Consider the following 26017-nt stretch of genomic DNA (forward strand, 5'->3'; position numbering starts at 1 on the left):
AGTTAGGGAGTTTTGATGTGATAATCGGTATGGACTGGTTGAAAGAAGTGAAAGCAGAGATCGTTTGTTACAAAAATGCAATTCGCATTATACGAGAAAAAGGAAAACCCTTGATGGTGTACGGAGAAAAGGGCAACACGAAGCTACATATTATTAGTAATTTGAAGGCACAAAAACTAATAAGAAAAGGTTGTTATGCTATTCTAGCACACGTCGAGAAAGTACAAACTGAAGAAAAGAGCATCAATGATGTTCCCATTGCAAAAGAATTTCCCGATGTATTTCCGAAAGAATTACCGGGATTACCCCCACAGCGATCCGTTGAATTTCAAATAGATCTTGTACCAGGAGCTGCACCAATAGCTCGTGCTCCTTACAGACTCGCACCCAGCGAGATGAAAGAACTGCAAAACCAATTACAAGAACTTTTAGAGCGTGGTTTCATTCGACCAAGTACATCACCGTGGGGAGCTCCTGTTTTGTTCGTCAAGAAGAAATATGGTACATTCAGGTTGTGTATCGACTACCGAGAGTTGAACAAACTTACCATCAAGAACCGCTACCCACTACCGAGAATCGACGACTTATTTGATCAACTACAAGGCTCGTCTGTTTATTCAAAGATTGACTTACGTTCCGGGTATCATCAAATGCGAGTGAAAGAAGATGATATTCCAAAGACTGCTTTCAGAACACGTTACGGTCATTACGATTTTATGGTCATGCCGTTTGGTTTAACTAATGCACCAGCTGTGTTCATGGACCTTATGAACCGAGTGTGTGGACCATACCTTGACAAGTTTGTCATTGTTTTCATTGATGACATACTTATTTACTCAAAGAATGACCAAGAACACGGTGAACATTTGAGAAAGGTGTTAGAAGTATTGAGGAAGGAAGAATTGTACGCTAAGTTTTCAAAGTGTGCATTTTGGTTGGAAGAAGTTCAATTCCTCGGTCACATAGTGAACAAAGAAGGTATTAAGGTGGATCCGGCAAAGATAGAAACTGTTGAAAAGTGGGAAACCCCGAAAACTCCGAAACACATACGCCAGTTTTTAGGACTAGCTGGTTACTACAGAAGGTTCATCCAAGACTTTTCCAGAATAGCAAAACCCTTGACTGCATTAACGCATAAAGGGAAGAAATTTGAATGGAATGATGAACAAGAGAAAGCGTTTCAGTTATTGAAGAAAAAGCTAACTACGGCACCTATATTGTCATTGCCTGAAGGGAATGATGATTTTGTGATTTATTGTGACGCATCAAAGCAAGGTCTCGGTTGTGTATTAATGCAACGAACGAAGGTGATTGCTTATGCGTCTAGACAATTGAAGATTCACGAACAAAATTATACGACGCATGATTTGGAATTAGGCGCGGTTGTTTTTGTGACAACCCGGAAATTTCCAACCAAATTTAAACTTTAATCTTTATATGATTCCGACACGATAAGCAATATTTGTTAAGTTAAATTTCAAGAATTTTAAACTATGTTCATACATTCATTCAACCTCGACCAAGTTCCAACGATTCACGAACCATTAAACGAATATGATTATATATGTATATGTGTATATATATTATAACTTGAAACGTAAACAAAATATTAGATTAAATACTTTATATGATTGTATATGTTTCAAAATGTTAATCAATGGAATTAGAAGATAAAATCAAATGATTGAATTATCAGATATATTAAATTATGATTACAAGTCTCTGTTGAAAGGCTCACGTTGATTTGAGAAATCTTTTCATTTTAACAATATTCGGAAAATGGTAAAGTGATTTATAAATATGAACAAATTGTCAATCATTGAGAACTAGACAAAGGATAGTGGAAGATTGAATCTCATAAAGACTCGATTGATCTATTTAGTTTCAAACGTACAAAAACGTTTTCAGTTTAAAAAGAACTTTATTATTAAAACGTATATAACTTTTATAAATATCTAGAACCACTTTTGACAACTCATTACTTAACTAGTAGGATAAAAATAAAGATAACGATATTTATATTAAATATATATAACGATTTAAATTAATATTATATATATTTATACGCGTATTATACGTACATAGTTTTATACTTTTACTATACTTAAACTTTACCTTTACTTTATTTTTACTTTACTTTAACTTTAATAATTCATACTTTAATAATTCATATTTTAATAATTCACTTTAATAATTCATACTTTAATAATTCACTTTAATAATTCATACTTTAATAATTCACTTTAATAATTCATACTTTAATAATTCACTTTAATAATTCAAAAATCTATTATAAATAGAATTCAATAGGTTTCATTATTTCATAGAAACTTGAAAATAGTTTTCTCTAAACTCTCTCAATCGATTTACATATATATATTTACTCCGTATTATCTCAAGATATTATTAGTATACATAAAATATTACGACGGAGTGCTGTTCGAGTGATTTCCAAGTTGTTTTTTCGAGTGGGATAGGATTAAGGAAATTATGGGTTATAGCTATGGAGGTGATTGAGTATGGTTCATGGGTAAGCTCGTGAGGTCAATATAGTGTTTATCATCTCCGTTGCGTTTACGTACCTTTCCTGCAATATTGAATCTCAATATTGATATGTGAGTACTCATACTTTAATTTTTACATACTAATAGTGTATCCCTGACTAGTGCTCGAGTATATAGGATTATGCATGCTTGTACTTTTGATATTGCCATTAGATAGGTTATGTTGATTCCTGAATTAGTTACATATACGATTTAGATAAGGTATAAGATAAGCATGTGGTTGGAAAGCTAGCGAAAAATAGTTGAATTTTGGTTTAAGAATCACTTGAATCCAAGTAACGGTTAGAAAGTTATGAAATAAACAAATTGCATAATTAATTTCGTAATTAAAATTACTGATGATAATTAGTGAACTAATTTTCTGGGTTATAAAAAGTGGTTATTTGGATTCTAATCGTCGAGTAGATGAATTTTCATATAAAGCACGTCTCGTTTCGTTGAACGGTTGTCAAGTTATGGACAAAAGAAGTTTTGCAAATTTTGATGAAATGTCGAAACGGGAACTGAAATTCTCGTTGATCTGCGTTGTTTCATATATAAAAAAAAATACCACTGAATTCTTTGATGTAAGGTCTAACAAACGACTCTAGCCGTTTGTCAATTCGAGTCTCGACGATTTTTCTAAAAATCATCAAAGTTGACGGTTTGGTCACATTTTAAAATTCTAAAGAGCTGAAACTTTTTTATTTAAAAATGTCAGTTTTGTATCAGTTGTCATGGTCGGCCTGATATGTGTTTACTCTTGCCAAAAATCATGTTATATCTTTGTGGTAACGAGAATTTGCAGGCTTTGACCGTTTGTCAATACGAGTTTTGAGGAATTTTCTAAAAATCTCCAAAGTAGGCTACTCGGTCACTTTTGTAAATTTATTAAAGCTGAAAAATTAACTTTGAAACGCCGAGAACGCGTTGGCAACTACGAGTTGTCTAGGTTTAGTTTACTTCTGTAATATTTATGCTTAATCTTTTTGGTAATGTGTAACTTTTATCTTTGGCCGTTTATCAATCGGAGTTCCGATAATTTTTCTAAAAATAGCTGAAGTGGCCCGTTTAGTCATGTTTGACCGAAAATCATTTTTGTATAAGTTATTATATATTTGCATGCGACCTCATTTTTACTTTGACCTTTGACTTTTGACTTTAACCTTTGACTTTTGACTTTGAACTTTGACTTTTCCTGTTAACTTTTCAGTTAACTTTTTGTGTTGATTTTCTCTATAAAAAAAAAAAAAACCTAAAATACTATTTTATGATTATGAAACCATTTGTGTTACGTTGTTTCACACGTCACCTTTTACTAGAATCTTAATTGAGCATGAGTAATATAACATGTTACTATACTGTAGAGTCAGACTCGAGCTATAGGATAGGATTACACTATGACCTGACCTAAATTGCTATACAAATATTGACCAACATATAAATATATATAATTAATATAGGTTCGTGAATCCGAGGCCAACCTTGCACTTGTTCAATGACGTTATATGTATTTTTACTACGAAATACAGTATGGTGAGTTTCATTTGCCTTTTTACCCTTTATATTTTTGGGCTGAGAATACATGCGCTGCTTTTATAATTATTTTACGAAATAGACACAAGTAATCGAAACTACATTCTATGGTTGAATTATTAAACCGAATATGCCCCTTTTTATTAAGTCTGGTAATCTAAGAATTAGGGAACAGACACCCTAATTGACGCGAATCCTAAAGATAGATCTATCGGGCCCAACAAGCCCCATCCAAAGTACCGGATGCTTTAGTACTTCGAAATTAATATCATGTCCGAAGGAGGATCCCGGAATGATGGGGATATTCTTATATGCATATTGTTAATGTCGGTTACCAGGTGTTCACCATATGAATGATTATTTTTGTCTCTATGCATGGGACGTATATTTATGAGAACTGAAAATGAAATTCTTGTGGTCTATTAAAATGATGGAAATAAATGATTATGATAAACTAATGAACTCACCAACCTTTTGGTTGACACTTTAAAGCATGTTTATTCTCAGGTGTTAAAGAAATCTTCCGCTGTGCATTTGCTCATTTTAAAGATATTACTTGGAGTCTTTCATAGCATATTTTGAAGAACGTTGCATTCGAGTCATTGAGTTCATCAAAGATTATTATTAAATCAACTTATAGTTGGATAGTGGATATTATGAAATGGTATGCATACCTGTCAATTTTCGATGTAAAGAAAGATTGTCTTTTAAAAACGAATGTAATGTTTGTAAAATGTATCATATAGAGGTCAAATACCTCGCAATGTAATCAACTATTGTGAATCGTTTATAATGTATATGAACGGGTCCTTTCAGTTGGTATCAGAGCGGTGGTCTTAGCGAACCAGGTCTGCATTAGTGTGTCTAACAGATAAGTCGATAGGATGCATTAGTGAGTCTGGACTTCGACCGTGTCTGCATGTCAATAGTTTTGCTTATCATTTTGTGTCAAAAATTAACTACTTATCATCCTCAGGAAATTACCTGCTTATCATTTTTAGTCTAAGACACGTCTTGCTGCATTGATTGCATGAATAGTGTATAGACAAAAATTCATATCTTAGCGTATCTGCTAAATCATATCTTATCGTATCTATTACTGTAAACGTTGCCTGATATATCCCGTAAATTCCTCCGTAATTTACGAAATCTTTTGTTCTATATATATGGATATTCTATGTAATTAGAATACCATCCGATAACCGAAAATCATTTCATATCGAAAAGAAAAAAAAAATCCTTATTTAATTGTACGAAATGGAATTCATCATTAATTCAAGTTCCTCGAATTTCGAAATGGAATCCCACTCCAGCTCCGAAAGCAGTGTGACCGGAATAGATCAACCAATCAGTCATCACCTTTTCTGGATGAATTGGGGATGGGTTCGTAGCCTCCTCAATCATTGGAGACAAGAAGAAGGTGATCCCTTCCATCCACCACATTGCCCTCTTGATGAAGAACCTGAAGCACTTACCGGCGAACCTGTTCGAAACACCATTTTCTCGCTCATTTCCAGAGTATCTCGTCACGATTATATATTACATCAAATTTTATATTTTATTTATCCGCTCGTCCGAACCGACAATCACCCCGGTGTAATAGAAGAAGTCAACGAGCTTCGCGCTCGGGTAGTGGCTTTGGAGAATATGGTGCAGAGATTACAAACACCAGCAGCAGCATCAGCAGCATAACCAGTAACACCATCATCAACGCCAATAGTACCATTACCACCCCAACCACAACCACGTCGTAAACCTCAACTTTACACTCTGTCCCACGAGCACCAATGTCATACGCCCTGTAGATACCAAGGAATACCAACAACAATAACCGACTAAGTATTAATTCATAACTTCATTGGAGAAACATTCCGCACAGATTATGTAATCTCTAAAGTCTTAGAGATTATCTAATCTAGCCCTAACCATAAATCAGTTAAGCGAACCAAAATGATAGAAGGAAGAGTAGAAACCCTGACAAAAATGGTATGTGATTAACAACCTAAACTTGTTTTACCAACAGCATCAACAGTACCGTCAGCCTCACCAGCATCATCAGTACAGTCAACATCAGAATCAACAACACCTATAACATCACAAACTCCATCAGCTCAAGAATCACTATGGACATCATTACGAATCAATAACCCGTATACTGTATCAACGAGTTATGAAGAATTAACTCATTCCCTTTGAAGAAATTATATATATTTTGAAATAAAAATAAATCTTTCCGTGCTAAGCTATTGTGTGTGAATCTTAACTACTCGGTTAATTCATATTACAAATATGCAATAATGTACGTCCTTCGGCCGCAACTTAACCAGCGTTAACTATAATCTCTGTCGCAATTCAACAAATTCCAATTCATAATAAATCAAGTATATATTTGATTTTACACTTTCATCATCGATGTACCTGAAACTTTTCAGATAACATCATTCGTACTTTGCGAAATTCACAAGAATTCCACGAACCGAACATCATACATCAACAAATAACGAAGTATTGATTCATAATTTCAATGTCATTAAAGAAATACTGCGTAAAAGTTATGTACTTTTTAAAGCCTTTAGGGATTATTAAATTCTAGTTTCAACCGTAAATCAAATGAGTTTAATTTAACATTAACTCATTAAATCTATGTTACATCTGAAGAAAATATACATATATATATATTTTCATAAAGACTGTAATAAAATTCTTTTATACAAAATATTAATTGTGAAATTTTTTTTAACGGGTAGGTAATACCCGAGAGATATATAAATTCACAATTAATATATTACATTCTTCGAATCTGATTCAGCAAATCATCCATTATACTCCCTACTTTCACAACAATATACATTCTTTTATAGAAATCAAAACAACCATACTTATTCAAAATTTAATTACATATTCTGATTTTGAAATCTCAAAATTCAACTTGAGATATGACCAAAATCATCACTCTTAGATCCTTACATCTTTCACAAGCTATATTTTGACTTCAAAACTGTGTTAGAACATCAAATGTATGTTAACGATTACAATCTGTGTTCAAAACTCTTCGAAATTCCTGAAGACACTTCAAATAATGAACAATCGAGATGATGATCCAACCACATATTAACCACAGTCTTGCATCTGAAAAGCTCTCGAAACCAGAGTCATAATTTAACACGTATCCGTGTCAGACCCTTTGGCATTTATTAGCAAAAATAACTTTGCGATTTCTTTTCAAATTAGTCAGTTTTGTCACAGCTTTAGCAAGTCAACTTCGACTTTTCAGTTGAAACAGTCTTATTATAACCTTGATATAGACGTTGCCCTTTCGTCATCGTTACCGTAGAACCTTTTATGTCTCACCACATTAAAAATAAACTTACCAACAACTTCACTGATCTTTGACTTACCGAAAAGTCATTATATTTATCGAAACCCCATCATTTACTCATCCGCATCTTGTAACAAGAATTGTCATGCCAATTACTGGGAATCAGCAATTAGTATTTTGAAATCTTGCAGCATGTCTCTGCCAATGGTTATAGGTGTATATATAACGTCTATCTCCTAGACTTATATACTTTGAATGTGAAGTTTCTGAAAAACACTCTAAACTGCGAACTAGTTCTCCGAAGTTTGGAAAATGCTGTTGAAGCAGCAAAAACTGTAAACGACCTTAACAGTCAAAAGTTTGATAATAAAGGATAGTGTGTTGGAAAAGCTTAGAAAAAGAGAAGGTATGGAACTGGAAAACGGATTAAGCAAACCATGAAGGAGGCTATGGACAAATCACAAAGACTAAACCTGCCTTCAAAGAATCCAAATGATTCAGTGTCTGCTGAAATTATTATCAAATACCTTACTCCTGACTCTAAACCCTTGTGAATAATATTCTTCATCATCCTCTGATCTTAGATATTCTAAAATATCATCATATCTTTCATTATAAATATCCTCCATATTTCTGAAGATATTTTCTAAATTTTTCTTATTTGAAATCATTTACCTCTTCGCGCTATCTGTATTACATCATAAAAGAAACTATTTTAGTTTCTAAATTCTGAAACATTCAAGTTTAAAATAGGAATATTTTAAAGTAGTGTTGGGAAATGAAGCATGAATTAGTATAATATAATGACACTTGATCAACGTGATTATATTACAGTAAGTCATGCTGAGTTTCTAAATGGAACATGATGATTCACAGATCATAACATCATCATGTGCCATGTTATACGACTCTTGTATTCTATTTAACCTCTAAAATATCAAGAAAATATTTCTTGATGATTCGGCCTTTTCCAAGGTATTCTAGTAATTTGACAAGTCAAGATCGTGCCATCACAATTTCCTTCCTAGAACATTAACAATGTTCATTTCGAAATTCATATCTGTGAATTCTGGACCATTACAAGCGGTGCTTAATCGCAAGAAGAAGAAACGAAAGGACAAAACTCCGAAATAGAAATTGGGGTATAAATTGCAGCAAATAAAAGAGAGTATTAACTGTGAATGATAATGATTATAGAAGACAGAAGCAGAGACTTTGAAATATAAGGGAACATATAAAGCCCAACGACAAACCAGAAATTATAAACCATATATATATCGATGCATATAGCAATATAAAGACACGGGAGAACTAGGAACACTATAAACCCAAGAGTATAGTAGAAGTAAATAGATTCTTCCAGCGGTAGATGAAAAAAAAGAAGAATGACCGATATGAAAGTTATAAGTATATCGAGAATCAGAACTGGATGGAGCATATTGATAAATACTTTAAAATATGAGTTGAGGGGGAAAGAATAGAAGGTGATGAAACATGACTAAGAACTTAGAAATCAACAGATTTAACACACACAATGGCAGAATAAGTGAATCAAACCCTCTAGTGAATAGGTTAAGTTTTTTTTTTTTTTTGATTAATTTAGTCAAACCACAACTAAATCAAGTGTGATTAGATCAACACCTAGAGCTATTATTCACCACCTGGGTGATTTGGACTGAGAGAGAATCGAAGGAGCTCACTAGATCTGAGTGTGTGTAACAAATGAGAGGCTTTACCTAAAATGAAGAACATAAGACTTTATATACCCCTGCTGTTGACACACCCATACGATTCATTCATCACACGTACGAGTTGGATTCATCAACCATACGGGTGATCACTCACTCGTGTCTTATCATTTAGGTTGTAATTGTGACTTAGCTCAGCATCAACCATGCGTATGAGCCTGTCAGCCGTACTAGTGAGGCTTCACTCGTATGTCTGACTAAGTCTAACATAGTCAAACATCTAAATCTCATTCTTGCAGTTCTTGTAACCACATACAAACACGGATAGGATAATAACGAGCAATCATGGTGGCCTGTAAACTGTTGTACCTGCAATGGACGTGGGTAGATGTCTAGGGACTTGCATAAAATGCATCAACAGATGGTGTGAGTTGTAAGGAAACGAAGGAGGTGAATTTATAAGAAAATCTCCGACAGAACAATTAAAATGGATGATCGCATTTAAAGCGGATCCTAATTCCCTTGATTACCGGAGAGTCAAATCTTATTAAGAAGATTTTCTTCAAATCTCTTAAAATCTGGGAATCAATCATATCTACGTCAAATGATAAGATGAATCTACACTTACTCATTTCACTCTTCTATGTTAGCTTCATTCGTACTCTTCATATAAATGGATTGTTTATCCAAATTATTCGCTGATGATAAAACTCTAATTTTCAGCCCGTATGCTTCATGAAAACATACTTATTATCATTCACGACCTTTCCACTCAAATTTCGGGACGAAATTTCTTTAACGGGTAGGTACTGTGACAACCCGGAAATTTCCAACCAAATTTAAACTTTAATCTTTATATGATTCCGACACGATAAGCAATATTTGTTAAGTTAAATTTCAAGAATTTTAAACTATGTTCATACATTCATTCAACCTCGACCAAGTTCCAACGATTCACGAACCATTAAACGAATATGATTATATATGTATATGTGTATATATATTATAACTTGAAACGTAAACAAAATATTAGATTAAATACTTTATATGATTGTATTTGTTTCAAAATGTTAATCAATGGAATTAGAAGATAAAATCAAATGATTGAATTATCAGATATATTAAATTATGATTACAAGTCTCTGTTGAAAGGCTCACGTTGATTTGAGAAATCTTTTCATTTTAACAATATTCGGAAAATGGTAAAGTGATTTATAAATATGAACAAATTGTCAATCATTGAGAACTAGACAAAGGATAGTGGAAGATTGAATCTCATAAAGACTCGATTGATCTATTTAGTTTCAAACGTACAAAAACGTTTTCAGTTTAAAAAGAACTTTATTATTAAAACGTATATAACTTTTATAAATATCTAGAACCACTTTTGACAACTCATTACTTAACTAGTATGATAAAAATAAAGATAACGATATTTATATTAAATATATATAACGATTTAAATTAATATTATATATATTTATACGCGTATTATACGTACATAGTTTTATACTTTTACTATACTTAAACTTTACCTTTACTTTATTTTTACTTTACTTTAACTTTAATAATTCATACTTTAATAATTCATATTTTAATAATTCACTTTAATAATTTATACTTTAATAATTCACTTTAATAATTCATACTTTAATAATTCACTTTAATAATTCATACTTTAATAATTCACTTTAATAATTCAAAAATCTATTATAAATAGAATTCAATAGGTTTCATTATTTCATAGAAACTTGAAAATAGTTTTCTCTAAACTCTCTCAATCGATTTACATATATATATTTACTCCGTATTATCTCAAGATATTATTAGTATACATAAAATATTACGACGGAGTGCTGTTCGAGTGATTTCCAAGTTGTTTTTTCGAGTGGGATAGGATTAAGGAAATTATGGGTTATAGCTATGGAGGTGATTGAGTATGGTTCATGGGTAAGCTCGTGAGGTCAATATAGTGTTTATCATCTCCGTTGCGTTTACGTACCTTTCCTGCAATATTGAATCTCAATATTGATATGTGAGTACTCATACTTTAATTTTTACATACTAATAGTGTATCCCTGACTAGTGCTCGAGTATATAGGATTATGCATGCTTGTACTTTTGATATTGCCATTAGATAGGTTATGTTGATTCCTGAATTAGTTACATATACGATTTAGATAAGGTATAAGATAAGCATGTGGTTGGAAAGCTAGCGAAAAATAGTTGAATTTTGGTTTAAGAATCACTTGAATCCAAGTAACGGTTAGAAAGTTATGAAATAAACAAATTGCATAATTAATTTCGTAATTAAAATTACTGATGATAATTAGTGAACTAATTTTCTGGGTTATAAAAAGTGGTTATTTGGATTCTAATCGTCGAGTAGATGAATTTTCATATAAAGCACGTCTCGTTTCGTTGAACGGTTGTCAAGTTATGGACAAAAGAAGTTTTGCAAATTTTGATGAAATGTCGAAACGGGAACTGAAATTCTCGTTGATCTGCGTTGTTTCATATATAAAAAAAAATACCACTGAATTCTTTGATGTAAGGTCTAACAAACGACTCTAGCCGTTTGTCAATTCGAGTCTCGACGATTTTTCTAAAAATCATCAAAGTTGACGGTTTGGTCACATTTTAAAATTCTAAAGAGCTGAAACTTTTTTATTTAAAAATGTCAGTTTTGTATCAGTTGTCATGGTCGGCCTGATATGTGTTTACTCTTGCCAAAAATCATGTTATATCTTTGTGGTAACGAGAATTTGCAGGCTTTGACCGTTTGTCAATACGAGTTTTGAGGAATTTTCTAAAAATCTCCAAAGTAGGCTACTCGGTCACTTTTGTAAATTTATTAAAGCTGAAAAATTAACTTTGAAACGCCGAGAACGCGTTGGCAACTACGAGTTGTCTAGGTTTAGTTTACTTCTGTAATATTTATGCTTAATCTTTTTGGTAATGTGTAACTTTTATCTTTGGCCGTTTATCAATCGGAGTTCCGATAATTTTTCTAAAAATAGCTGAAGTGGCCCGTTTAGTCATGTTTGACCGAAAATCATTTTTGTATAAGTTATTATATATTTGCATGCGACCTCATTTTTACTTTGACCTTTGACTTTTGACTTTAACCTTTGACTTTTGACTTTGAACTTTGACTTTTCCTGTTAACTTTTCAGTTAACTTTTTGTGTTGATTTTCTCTATAAAAAAAAAAAAAACCTAAAATACTATTTTATGATTATGAAACCATTTGTGTTACGTTGTTTCACACGTCACCTTTTACTAGAATCTTAATTGAGCATGAGTAATATAACATGTTACTATACTGTAGAGTCAGACTCGAGCTATAGGATAGGATTACACTATGACCTGACCTAAATTGCTATACAAATATTGACCAACATATAAATATATATAATTAATATAGGTTCGTGAATCCGAGGCCAACCTTGCACTTGTTCAATGACGTTATATGTATTTTTACTACGAAATACAGTATGGTGAGTTTCATTTGCCTTTTTACCCTTTATATTTTTGGGCTGAGAATACATGCGCTGCTTTTATAATTATTTTACGAAATAGACACAAGTAATCGAAACTACATTCTATGGTTGAATTATTAAACCGAATATGCCCCTTTTTATTAAGTCTGGTAATCTAAGAATTAGGGAACAGACACCCTAATTGACGCGAATCCTAAAGATAGATCTATCGGGCCCAACAAGCCCCATCCAAAGTACCGGATGCTTTAGTACTTCGAAATTAATATCATGTCCGAAGGAGGATCCCGGAATGATGGGGATATTCTTATATGCATATTGTTAATGTCGGTTACCAGGTGTTCACCATATGAATGATTATTTTTGTCTCTATGCATGGGACGTATATTTATGAGAACTGGAAATGAAATTCTTGTGGTCTATTAAAATGATGGAAATAAATGATTATGATAAACTAATGAACTCACCAACCTTTTGGTTGACACTTTAAAGCATGTTTATTCTCAGGTGTTAAAGAAATCTTCCGCTGTGCATTTGCTCATTTTAAAGATATTACTTGGAGTCTTTCATAGCATATTTTGAAGAACGTTGCATTCGAGTCATTGAGTTCATCAAAGATTATTATTAAATCAACTTATAGTTGGATAGTGGATATTATGAAATGGTATGCATACCTGTCAATTTTCGATGTAAAGAAAGATTGTCTTTTAAAAACGAATGTAATGTTTGTAAAATGTATCATATAGAGGTCAAATACCTCGCAATGTAATCAACTATTGTGAATCGTTTATAATGTATATGAACGGGTCCTTTCAGTTTTTGCATTAAAGACTTGGAGGCACTACTTATATGGGGTCAAAAGTATTATATATACCGACCACAAAAGTCTTCAACACATATTTAATCAGAAACAACTGAATATGAGGCAGCGTAGGTGGATTGAATTATTGAATGATTACGACTTTGAGATTCGTTACCACCCGGGGAAGGCAAATGTGGTAGCCGATGCCTTGAGCAGGAAGGACAGAGAACCCATTCGAGTAAAATCTATGAATATAATGATTCATAATAACCTTACTACTCAAATAAAGGAGGCGCAACAAGGAGTTTTAAAAGAGGGAAATTTAAAGGATGAAATTGTAGTGACCCGGAAATTTCCAATCAAATTTAAACTTTAATCTTTATATGTATCCGACACGATAAGCAAAATCTGTAATGTTGAGTCTCGAAAAGTTTGAAAACTATATTCATGTAATCAATTACCCTTTGACCATGTCTGACGATTCACGAACAAAAATGTGTAAATAGAAATGTATGTGTATGTACATATGTGTATTTTTTTTTAAGCTAAGAAATATTGATAAAACATTTAAGAGCTTGGTGATACAAAAATAGATTATGAGATTATTATGTGACTTGAAAGCATTGAACGAATTAGTTGATATGAATATAAGCTACGAGATCTATTTTATGAACATAGAAATGCTATCACAGTAGTTAGTGAATAATACTTTACTTGAACGTATTTGTTCGATGTAAGTTTATCAATGAGATTAAAAGATAATATCAAGTGATTGATTTATCAGGTACATTGAATTATAATTACGAGTCTTTGTTATGAGGTCCACTTGAATTAGAAAACTCTTACTTTTAACGGTATTCGGAATATTTAGTAAAGTGATTCCATGTAAGAACAAAAGTGTTATTATTGAGGATTAGACAGAGGTTAGCGGAGAGTCTCGTTTAATTATCAAAAGCGTACCTTGCAATGATTGACTTGTGTCACTTGGTAGGTTAATTATTTAGTTTTCTTAATATTGAAGACGTTTTACGATATAGATGAAACCTTTTAAAGAATGATTTTGAATATAACTAATTCTGGAAAACTAAATTATATTTATTCAATTTAGTACAAACACATTTTTTTTCGATATAATAGAATTTGATTATAAAATATTTTTATGGATTTTCAATGATATAAAAATAAAAATAAATATAAAATAAAGATTTCTAATGAGCACCAAAAGACTACAACATTTCATCACAAGATTGAAAGTTAAAATGTTGGAAATCACTAAACCTGCGCACTTGCACGAGAAAAATCATAACTAAATCATACTGACTCGAAAAAGGGTGATTCCGGTGTCCAAACGACCGTAACTCAAAAATCTACAACTTTCATGAAGACACCATACACGAATCGTGTACCTATCTACACGAAACGTGTAATCTTGTGCCGACATATTTTGGTGGCGGCTCACTATGCAACATGTTTTTAATTTTTATTAATATTATATTATATTATTATATTATTTATAAATCTATATATATAGGATCGATCATAATTGTTTTCTAACTATCTATCTCTCACACTCTCTCTATAATTATATTTATTATTATTATTGTTAGTGTTATTATTATTATTATTATTAGTATTATTATACATAAAATACTACGACGAGGTCATGGGCGAGTTATTTCAAAACGGGTTTTATGAGCGGGATAGAGCTAAGGAAATTATGAGTTATGGTTATGGAGGTGATGGGTATTGTTCATGGGTATGCTTGTGAGGTTAAACTAGTGTTTGTCACCTCCATTGCGTCTACGTACCTTTCCTACAATATTGAACCTCAATATTGATACGTTCGTGAATCCAAGGCCAACCTTACACTTGTTCAATGATGTTATATGTATTTTTACTACAAAATACAGTATGGTGAGTTTCATTTGCCTTTTTACCCTTTATATTTTTGGGACTGAGAATACATGCGCTTTTATAAATGTTTGACGAAATAGACACAAGTAATTGAAACTACATTCTATGGTTGAATTATCGAAATCGAATATGCCCCTTTTTATTAAAGTCTGGTAATCTAAGAATTAGGGAACAGACACCCTAATTGACGCGAATCCTAAAGATAGATCTATTGGGCCTAACAAACCCCATCCAAAGTACCGGATGCTTTAGTACTTCGAAATTTATATCATGTCCGAAGGAGGATCCCGGAATGATAGGGGATATTCTTATATGCATATTGTTAATGTCGGTTACCAGGTGTTCACCATTTGAATGATTATTTTTGTCTCTATGCATGGGACGTATATTTATGAGAACTGGAAATGAAATTCTTGTGGTCTATTAAAATTATGGAAATAAATGATTATGATAAACTAATGAACTCACCAACCTTTTGGTTGACACTTGAAAGCATGTTTATTCTCAGGTTTGAAAGAGATCTTCCGCTGTGCATTAGCTCATTTTAAAGATATTACTTGGAGTCATTCATGACATATTTCAAAAGACTTTGCATTCGAGTCGTTGAAGTTCATTAAAGATTATTATTAAGTAAATGACAGATTAGGTCATTTATAGTTTGGATATTATGAAATGGTATGCATACATGTCAATTTTCGATGTAAAGAAAGATTGTCTTTTAAAAACGAATGCAATGTTTGTAAAATGTATCATATAGAGGTCAAATACCTCGCAATGTAATCAACTATTTTGAATCGTTTATAATGTATATGAACGGGTCCTTTCAGTTGGTATCAGAGAGGTGGTCTTAGCGAACCAGGTCTGCATTAGTGTGTCTAACTGATAAGTCGTTAGGATACATTAGTGAGTCTGGACTTCGACCGTGTCTGCATGTCAAAAGTTTTGCTTATCATTTCGTGTCGAAAATTACCTGCTTATCATTTTTAAGTCTAGACGCGCTTTCCTGCATTTATTGCATAATAGTGTATAGACGAATTCTTATCTTAGCATATCTGATACTGTGAACTTTGACTGACATTTTTCAAAGATTCTCCGTAATTTATGGGATTTTGGTATTATATATACATATGTAAATTATGTATAGAAAGATATCAAATCTAACTCCTATAATCTATTTCATATCAAAAATTCATTCCCTTGATCATACGAGATGGATCCCTCAACCAGTTCGAATTCCTCAGATTACGACAGCTATTCCGATATGGAGTCTCATTCCAGCTCCGAAAGCAGTATGACCGGAATAGATCAACCAATCAGTCATCACCTATTCTGGATGAAATGGGGATGGGTTCGTAGCCTCCTCAATTATTGGAGACAAGAAGAAGGTGATCCTTTCCATCCACCAAATTTCCCTATTGACAATGAACCTGAAGCACTTACCGGCGAACCTGTTCGAGAAACCATTTTCTCTCTCATCTCCAGAGTATCTCGTCACGATTATATACTACACCAAATTCTTGATTATATTTATCCGCTCGTCCGAACCGACGATCACCCCGGTGTAATAGAAGAAGTTAACGAGCTTCTCGCTCGGGTAGTGGCTTTGGAGAATACGGTGCGAAGGTTACAAACACCATCAGCAGCACCAGCAGCGTAACCAGTACCGCCAGTAACATCCACATCGCAAGTCTCAATACTAAAAGCACCAGCAGCATCACCGACATCAACATCAACCACCATTATTAACATCAACAGGATCATTACCACCACCAACAATCACATCCGCATCACACACCTCAATATCCCAATCTGTATATCGGATATCAACGTCACACGCACCAAAGATACCAAGGAGTACCAACAACAACAAACGATGAAGTATTGATTCATAACTTCATCGGAGAAACATTCTGTGGTGATTAGGTAATCTCTAAAGTTTTAGAGATTATCTATCTCAGCCTTAACCGTAAACCAGATGAGTGGACAGAGATGATAGAGAGAAGAACCGAAACCCTAACAAGACTGGTGCGTAAGGTACAAGCTAGACTTGTTTTACCAACATCATCAGCAGTACCAATAGCCTCACCAACACAGTCAATGCTGTCAACATTGTTAGAATCGTCAGCACCTCTAACCTCACAAGTTTTGCCAATTCAAGAATCACTGTGGAAACCATTACAAATTAATAACAAGTATATTGTATCAACGAGTTATGAAGTATTAACTCAGTTCCTCCGAAGAATTTATATGTATATTCTATAAAAAAAATTTACCATAATAAATCTTTCTGTACTAAGCTATTATGTATGGAACTTAACTATCTGGTTAATTCATATTACTAATTTGCTATGATGTACATTCTTCGTTAACAATTTAATCATTGTTAACTACAATCTCTGCTTCAACTCAATGAATTTTATTTCATAATAAATCAAGTGTATCATTCAATAACATGTTTGATTATACACTTTCATCTTTGATATACCCGAAATTTACGGGAAAACAATATTCGTATCTTGCGAAGTTAGCAAGAGTTCCATGAGCATCAGCATGATTCACTAAGGAAATACATATAAATATTGAAGCATTGATTACATTAGTGAAATACTCCGCAAAGTTTATGTAATCTCTAATGTTTTAGAGAAAATTCATTTCTAATTCAATCCGAAAATCAAATGAGCTTAGTATGATATTAACTCATTGAATCTGTACTACATCTGAAGAAAATATACCCACATATATTTTCATAAAGATTGTAATGAGAATTCTTGTTCAAAATATTATTTGTGAAATTTTTTTAACGGGTAGGTAATACCCGAGAGATATATAAAATTACAATTAATATGTTACATTCTTCAATTCTGATTCAATAATCATCAACTAAACCAATATACATTCTTCTATAGAAATCAAAACAATCATACTCATTCGAATCTAATTACATATTCTGATTTTGGGAATTTCAGAATTCAACTCGAGATACAACCAAAATCATCACTCTTAGATCCTTATATTTTTCAAAGCTATACTTTGACTTCAAAACTGTGATAGCACATCACTTTTAATCGTAACACACAAGATGGATATGAGAAATCATTCGGGATTTAGGACGATTTCATCATTTGGATATTGACTATGACAATCTGCAATCAAAACCCTCCGAAATTCTAGAAGACACTTCAAATAATAAACAATTGAGATGATGATCCAACCACACGTTACCCGAAGTTTTGTACCTGAAAAACTCTCGAAACCAAAGTCATAATCTAACATGTACCTGCGTCGAATTCTTCTAGCAAGAACAACATTTCGATTCCTTTTCAAAGTAGCCAATTTTGTCACGGATCCAGCAAGTCAACTTCGATTTTTTCAGTCGGACCAGTCTTATTATAACCCTGATAGATACGTTGCCCTTTCGTCATTATTACTGGGGAACCTTTCATATTCCACCATATTACCACCAGCGTTTAATCATCTAAAACACGATTCTTCTGAACCCACCTCAGATTGATAACCAGAGATTCAGATATTATTACATTAAATGCAGAGGAAACATAAAAATGGTAGATGGTTTAAACGGTCAAAAGTTTGATGATAAAAGATAGTGAGTTGGTAAAGCTCAGAAAAAGAAAGGATTTGGTACTGAAAAATGGATTGAGCAAAGTATGAAGGAAGCCATGGACAAATCACAGAGACTGAATCTGCCTTCAAAGGATCCAAATGATTCAGTGCCTGCTGAACTCGTTAGCGAACACCTTATTTCTTATTCTAAATCTCCACAGACAAATATTGAAATGTCCCGTTCTTATTGATTAAAAACGTTCCATATTAATTGATTTCGTTGCGAGGTTTTGACCTCTATATGAGACGTTTTTCAAAGACTGCATTCATTTTTAAAACAAACCATAACCTTTATTTCATAAATAAAGGTTTAAAAAGCTTTACGTAGATTATCAAATAATGATAATCTAAAATATCCTGTTTACACACGACCATTACATAATGGTTTACAATACAAATATGTTACATCGAAATCAGTTTCTTGAATGCAGTTTTTACACAATATCATACAAACATGGACTCCAAATCTTGTCCTTATTTTAGTATGCAACAGCGGAAGCTCTTAATATTCACCTGAGAATAAACATGCTTTAAACGTCAACAAAAATGTTGGTGAGTTATAGGTTTAACCTATATATATCAAATCGTAACAATAGACCACAAGATTTCATATTTCAATACACATCCCATACATAGAGATAAAAATCATTCATATGGTGAACACCTGGTAACCGACATTAACAAGATGCATATATAAGAATATCCCCATCATTCCGGGACACCCTTCGGATATGATATAAATTTCGAAGTACTAAAGCATCCGGTACTTTGGATGGGGTTTGTTAGGCCCAATAGATCTATCTTTAGGATTCGCGTCAATTAGGGTGTCTGTTCCCTAATTCTTAGATTACCAGACTTAATAAAAAGGGGCATATTCGATTTCGATAATTCAACCATAGAATGTAGTTTCACGTACTTGTGTCTATTTTGTAAATCATTTATAAAACCTGCATGTATTCTCATCCCAAAAATATTAGATTTTAAAAGTGGGACTATAACTCACTTTCACATATTTTTACTTCGTCGGGAAGTAAGACTTGGCCACTGGTTGATTCACGAACCTATAACAATATATACATATATATCAAAGTATGTTCAAAATATATTTACAACACTTTTAATATATTTTGATGTTTTAAGTTTATTAAGTCAGCTGTCCTCGTTAGTAACCTACAACTAGTTGTCCACAGTTAGATGTACAGAAATAAATCGATAAATATTATCTTGAATCAATCCACGACCCAGTGTATACGTATCTCAGTATTGATCACAACTCAAACTGTATATATTTTGGAATCAACCTCAACCCTGTATAGCTAACTCCAACATTCACATATAGAGTGTCTATGGTTGTTCCGAAATATATATAGATGTGTCGACATGATAGGTCGAAACATTGTATACGTGTCTATGGTATCTCAAGATTACATAATATACAATACAAGTTGATTAAGTTATGGTTGGAATAGATTTGTTACCAATTTTCACGTAGCTAAAATGAGAAAAATTATCCAATCTTGTTTTACCCATAACTTCTTCATTTTAAATCCGTTTTGAGTGAATCAAATTGCTATGGTTTCATATTGAACTCTATTTTATGAATCTAAACAGAAAAAGTATAGGTTTATAGTCAGAAAAATAAGTTACAAGTCGTTTTTGTAAAGGTAGTCATTTCAGTCGAAAGAACGACGTCTAGATGACCATTTTAGAAAACATACTTCCACTTTGAGTTTAACCATAATTTTTGGATATAGTTTCATGTTCATAATAAAAATCATTTTCTCAGAATAACAACTTTTAAATCAAAGTTTATCATAGTTTTTAATTAACTAACCCAAAACAGCCCGCGGTGTTACTACGACGGCGTAAATCCGGTTTTACGTTGTTTTTCGTGTTTCCAGGTTTTAAATCATTAAGTTAGAATATCATATAGATATAGAACATGTGTTTAGTTGATTTTAAAAGTCAAGTTAGAAGGATTAACTTTTGTTTGCGAACAAGTTTAGAATTAACTAAACTATGTTCTAGTGATTACAAGTTTAAACCTTCGAATAAGATAGCTTTATATGTATGAATCGAATGATGTTATGAACATCATTACTACCTTAAGTTCCTTGGATGAACCTACTGGAAAAGAGAAAAATGGATCTAGCTTCAATGGATCCTTGGATGGCTCAAAGTTCTTGAAGCAAAATCATGACACGAAAACAAGTTCAAGTAAGATCATCTCTTGAAATAAGATTGTTATAGTTATAGAAATTGAACCAAAGTTTGAATATGATTATTACCTTGTATTAGAATGATAACCTACTGTAAGAAACAAAGATTTCTTGAGGTTGGATGATCACCTTACAAGATTGGAAGTGAGCTAGCAATCTTGAAAGTATTCTTGATTTTATGAAACTAGAACTTTTGGAATTTATGAAGAACACTTAGAACTTGAAGATAGAACTTGAGAGAGATCAATTAGATGAAGAAAATTGAAGAATGAAAGTGTTTTTAGGTGTTTTTGGTCGTTGGTGTATGGATTAGATATAAAGGATATGTAATTTTGTTTTCATGTAAATAAGTCATGAATGATTACTCATATTTTTGTAATTTTATGAGATATTTCATGCTAGTTGCCAAATGATGGTTCCCACATGTGTTAGGTGACTCACATGGGCTGCTAAGAGCTGATCATTGGAGTGTATATACCAATAGTACATACATCTAAAAGCTGTGTATTGTACGAGTACGAATACGGGTGCATACGAGTAGAATTGTTGATGAAACTGAACGAGGATGTAATTGTAAGCATTTTTGTTAAGTAGAAGTATTTTGATAAGTGTCTTGAAGTCTTTCAAAAGTGTATGAATACATATTAAAACACTACATGTATATACATTTTAACTGAGTCGTTAAGTCATCGTTAGTCGTTACATGTAAATGTTGTTTTGAAACCTTTAGGTTAACGATCTTGTTAAATGTTGTTAACCCAATGTTTATAATATCAAAAGAGATTTTAAATTATTATATTATCATGATATTATGATGTACTAATATCTCTTAATATGATATATATACATTAAATGTCGTTACAACGATAATCGTTACATATATGTCTCGTTTCAAAATCATTAAGTTAGTAGTCTTGTTTTTACATATGTAGTTCATTGTTAATATACTTAATGATATGTTTACATATCATAATATCATGTTAACTATATATATAACCATATATATGTCATCATATAGTTTTTACAAGTTTTAACGTTCGTGAATCACCGGTCAACTTGGGTGGTCAATTGTCTATATGAAACCTATTTCAATTAATCAAGTCTTAACAAGTTTGATTGCTTAACATGTTGGAAACATTTAATCATGTAAATATCAATCTCAATTAATATATATAAACATGGAAAAGTTCGGGTCACTACAAATATTATTCATCATCATCATATCTTGAATATTCTAAGATATCATAGTATCTTTCATTATAAATATCCTTGATAATTCTGAAGATATTTTCATAAGTATTCTCATTTGAAATCAATTATCTCTCTGTAATATCTGCAACATAAAAAGAAACTGTGTTAGTTTCTAAATACTGAAAAATTCGAATATGAATGTTTTTGAAGTAGTGTTGGGAACTGATACATGAGTTAATATAATATAATGACACTTGATCAACGTCATTATATTACAGTAGGTCATGTTAAGTTTCTAATGGGATGTGATGATTCACAGCACCATCATCATGTGCCATTTACACGACTCTTACATTCGATCTAATCCTTAAACATAGCAAGAAAATATTTCTTGATGATTCGATTTTTTACAGGATATTCTGGTAATTTGACAAGTCAAAATCGCATCATTAAGATTTCCTTCTTAGAACATTAACTATGTTCATTCCGAAATTCATAACTGCAAATTCTGGACCATTACTCGCTTAACTCGAGGACGGGAAGAGGAAACGAAAGAATGAAGCTCCAAACTAGAAATTGGAGCATAAACCGCAGCAAATAAAAGAGAATATTAATTATGGGTGACAATGATTATAGAAGACAGATGCAGGGGCATCGAAATATAAGGGAAGATATAAAACTCAACAACCACCCTGAAGCTACAAACCGTGCATATCAATACGTATTGCCACGTAAAGGCACGGAAAAATTAATAACACTATAACCCCAAGATAATAGTAGAAGTAAATAAAATCTTCCGGTGGTAGATGAAAGAGAAGGATGACAGATGTAAAAATTAAGAGTATATCAAGGATCAAAATGGGATGGAGCATATTGACGAATGTTTTAAAGTATGAACTGAGGAGAAAGAATAGAAGGTGTGAGTTGTAAGGAAACAAAGAGGGTGGATTTATAGAAAAATATCCGACAGAGCAATCGGAACAGATTATTACATTTACTCAAAGAAGATCCTGATTTCCTAAGTCGCCGAAGAACCAAATCTTATTACGAAAATTTTCTTTAAATCCCTTAAATTCCGGAAATCAATCATAGCTACGTCATCAGTTAAAACAAATCTACATTTACTCATTTCGCTCTTTTACGATAGCTTCACTCATACGCTTCGAGAAATCGAATTATTTTATCCGTACTTCTTAATCATGATAAAACTCTATGTATCAGCTTATATTCGTCATAATAACATTCTTACTATTAGCTATGACGACCTCTATCAAATTTCGGGACGAAATTTCTTTTAACGGGTAGGTACTGTAGTGACCCGGAAATTTCCAATCAAATTTAAACTTTAATCTTTATATGTATCCGACACGATAAGCAAAATCTGTAATGTTGAGTCTCGAAAAGTTTGAAAACTATATTCATGTAATCAATTACCCTTTGACCATGTCTGACGATTCACGAACAAAAATGTGTAAATAGAAATGTATGTGTATGTACATATGTGTATTTTTTTTTAAGCTAAGAAATATTGATAAAACATTTAAGAGCTTGGTGATACAAAAATAGATTATGAGATTATTATGTGACTTGAAAGCATTGAACGAATTAGTTGATATGAATATAAGCTACGAGATCTATTTTATGAACATAGAAATGCTATCACAGTAGTTAGTGAATAATACTTTACTTGAACGTATTTGTTCGATGTAAGTTTATCAATGAGATTAAAAGATAATATCAAGTGATTGATTTATCAGGTACATTGAATTATAATTACGAGTCTTTGTTATGAGGTCCACTTGAATTAGAAAACTCTTACTTTTAACGGTATTCGGAATATTTAGTAAAGTGATTCCATGTAAGAACAAAAGTGTTATTATTGAGGATTAGACAGAGGTTAGCGGAGAGTCTCGTTTAATTATCAAAAGCGTACCTTGCAATGATTGACTTGTGTCACTTGGTAGGTTAATTATTTAGTTTTCTTAATATTGAAGACGTTTTACGATATAGATGAAACCTTTTAAAGAATGATTTTGAATATAACTAATTCTGGAAAACTAAATTATATTTATTCAATTTAGTACAAACACATTTTTTTTTGATATAATAGAATTTGATTATAAAATATTTTTATGGATTTTCAATGATATAAAAATAAAAATAAATATAAAATAAAGATTTCTAATGAGCACCAAAAGACTACAACATTTCATCACAAGATTGAAAGTTAAAATGTTGGAAATCACTAAACCTGCGCACTTGCACGAGAAAAATCATAACTAAATCATACTGACTCGAAAAAGGGTGATTCCGGTGTCCAAACGACCGTAACTCAAAAATCTACAACTTTCATGAAGACACCATACACGAATCGTGTACCTATCTATACGAAACGTGTAATCTTGTGCCGACATATTTTGGTGGCGGCTCACTATGCAACATGTTTTTAATTTTTATTAATATTATATTATATTATTATATTATTTATAAATCTATATATATAGGATCGATCATAATTGTTTTCTAACTATCTATCTCTCACACTCTCTCTATAATTATATTTATTATTATTATTGTTAGTGTTATTATTATTATTATTATTAGTATTATTATACATAAAATACTACGACGAGGTCATGGGCGAGTTATTTCAAAACGGGTTTTATGAGCGGGATAGAGCTAAGGAAATTATGAGTTATGGTTATGGAGGTGATGGGTATTGTTCATGGGTATGCTTGTGAGGTTAAACTAGTGTTTGTCACCTCCATTGCGTCTACGTACCTTTCCTACAATATTGAACCTCAATATTGATACGTTCGTGAATCCAAGGCCAACCTTACACTTGTTCAATGATGTTATATGTATTTTTACTACAAAATACAGTATGGTGAGTTTCATTTGCCTTTTTACCCTTTATATTTTTGGGACTGAGAATACATGCGCTTTTATAAATGTTTGATGAAATAGACACAAGTAATTGAAACTACATTCTATGGTTGAATTATCGAAATCGAATATGCCCCTTTTTATTAAAGTCTGGTAATCTAAGAATTAGGGAACAGACACCCTAATTGACGCGAATCCTAAAGATAGATCTATTGGGCCTAACAAACCCCATCCAAAGTACCGGATGCTTTAGTACTTCGAAATTTATATCATGTCCGAAGGAGGATCCCGGAATGATAGGGGATATTCTTATATGCATATTGTTAATGTCTGAAAGGATCCGAAACTAATCATCCGGACGTTGTCCATATTGATTACAAACGAATTACAATAGTTGATAACATTGCGAGGTACTTGCCCTCTATATGATACATCTTACAAACGTTGCATTTATTCTTAAAAGGTAATCTATAGTTACATCCACAATTGACATATTCGCCTGACATTTCATAATATTCAAATGACCTAAACCGCCATTTACTTAATAATAGTCTCTATGAACTTCAATGACTCGAATGCAACGCCTTATGATATAAGTCCTTAATGGCCTCAAGTAGTATCCTTAGTACGAGATAATGCACAGCGGAAGACTTAATTCATACCTGAGAATAACATGCTTTAAAATGTCAACATAAAGTTGGTGAGATATAGGTTTAATGTCGACAGCGATATAAATATAGACCACAAGATTTCATATATAAACATTTTAATAAAAATATTCTAAGTGGTTGAGCACTTG

The sequence above is a fragment of the Rutidosis leptorrhynchoides genome, chromosome 9, assembly GCF_046630445.1.
Source record: "Rutidosis leptorrhynchoides isolate AG116_Rl617_1_P2 chromosome 9, CSIRO_AGI_Rlap_v1, whole genome shotgun sequence".
In the NCBI taxonomy this organism is placed as follows: Eukaryota; Viridiplantae; Streptophyta; class Magnoliopsida; order Asterales; family Asteraceae; genus Rutidosis; species Rutidosis leptorrhynchoides.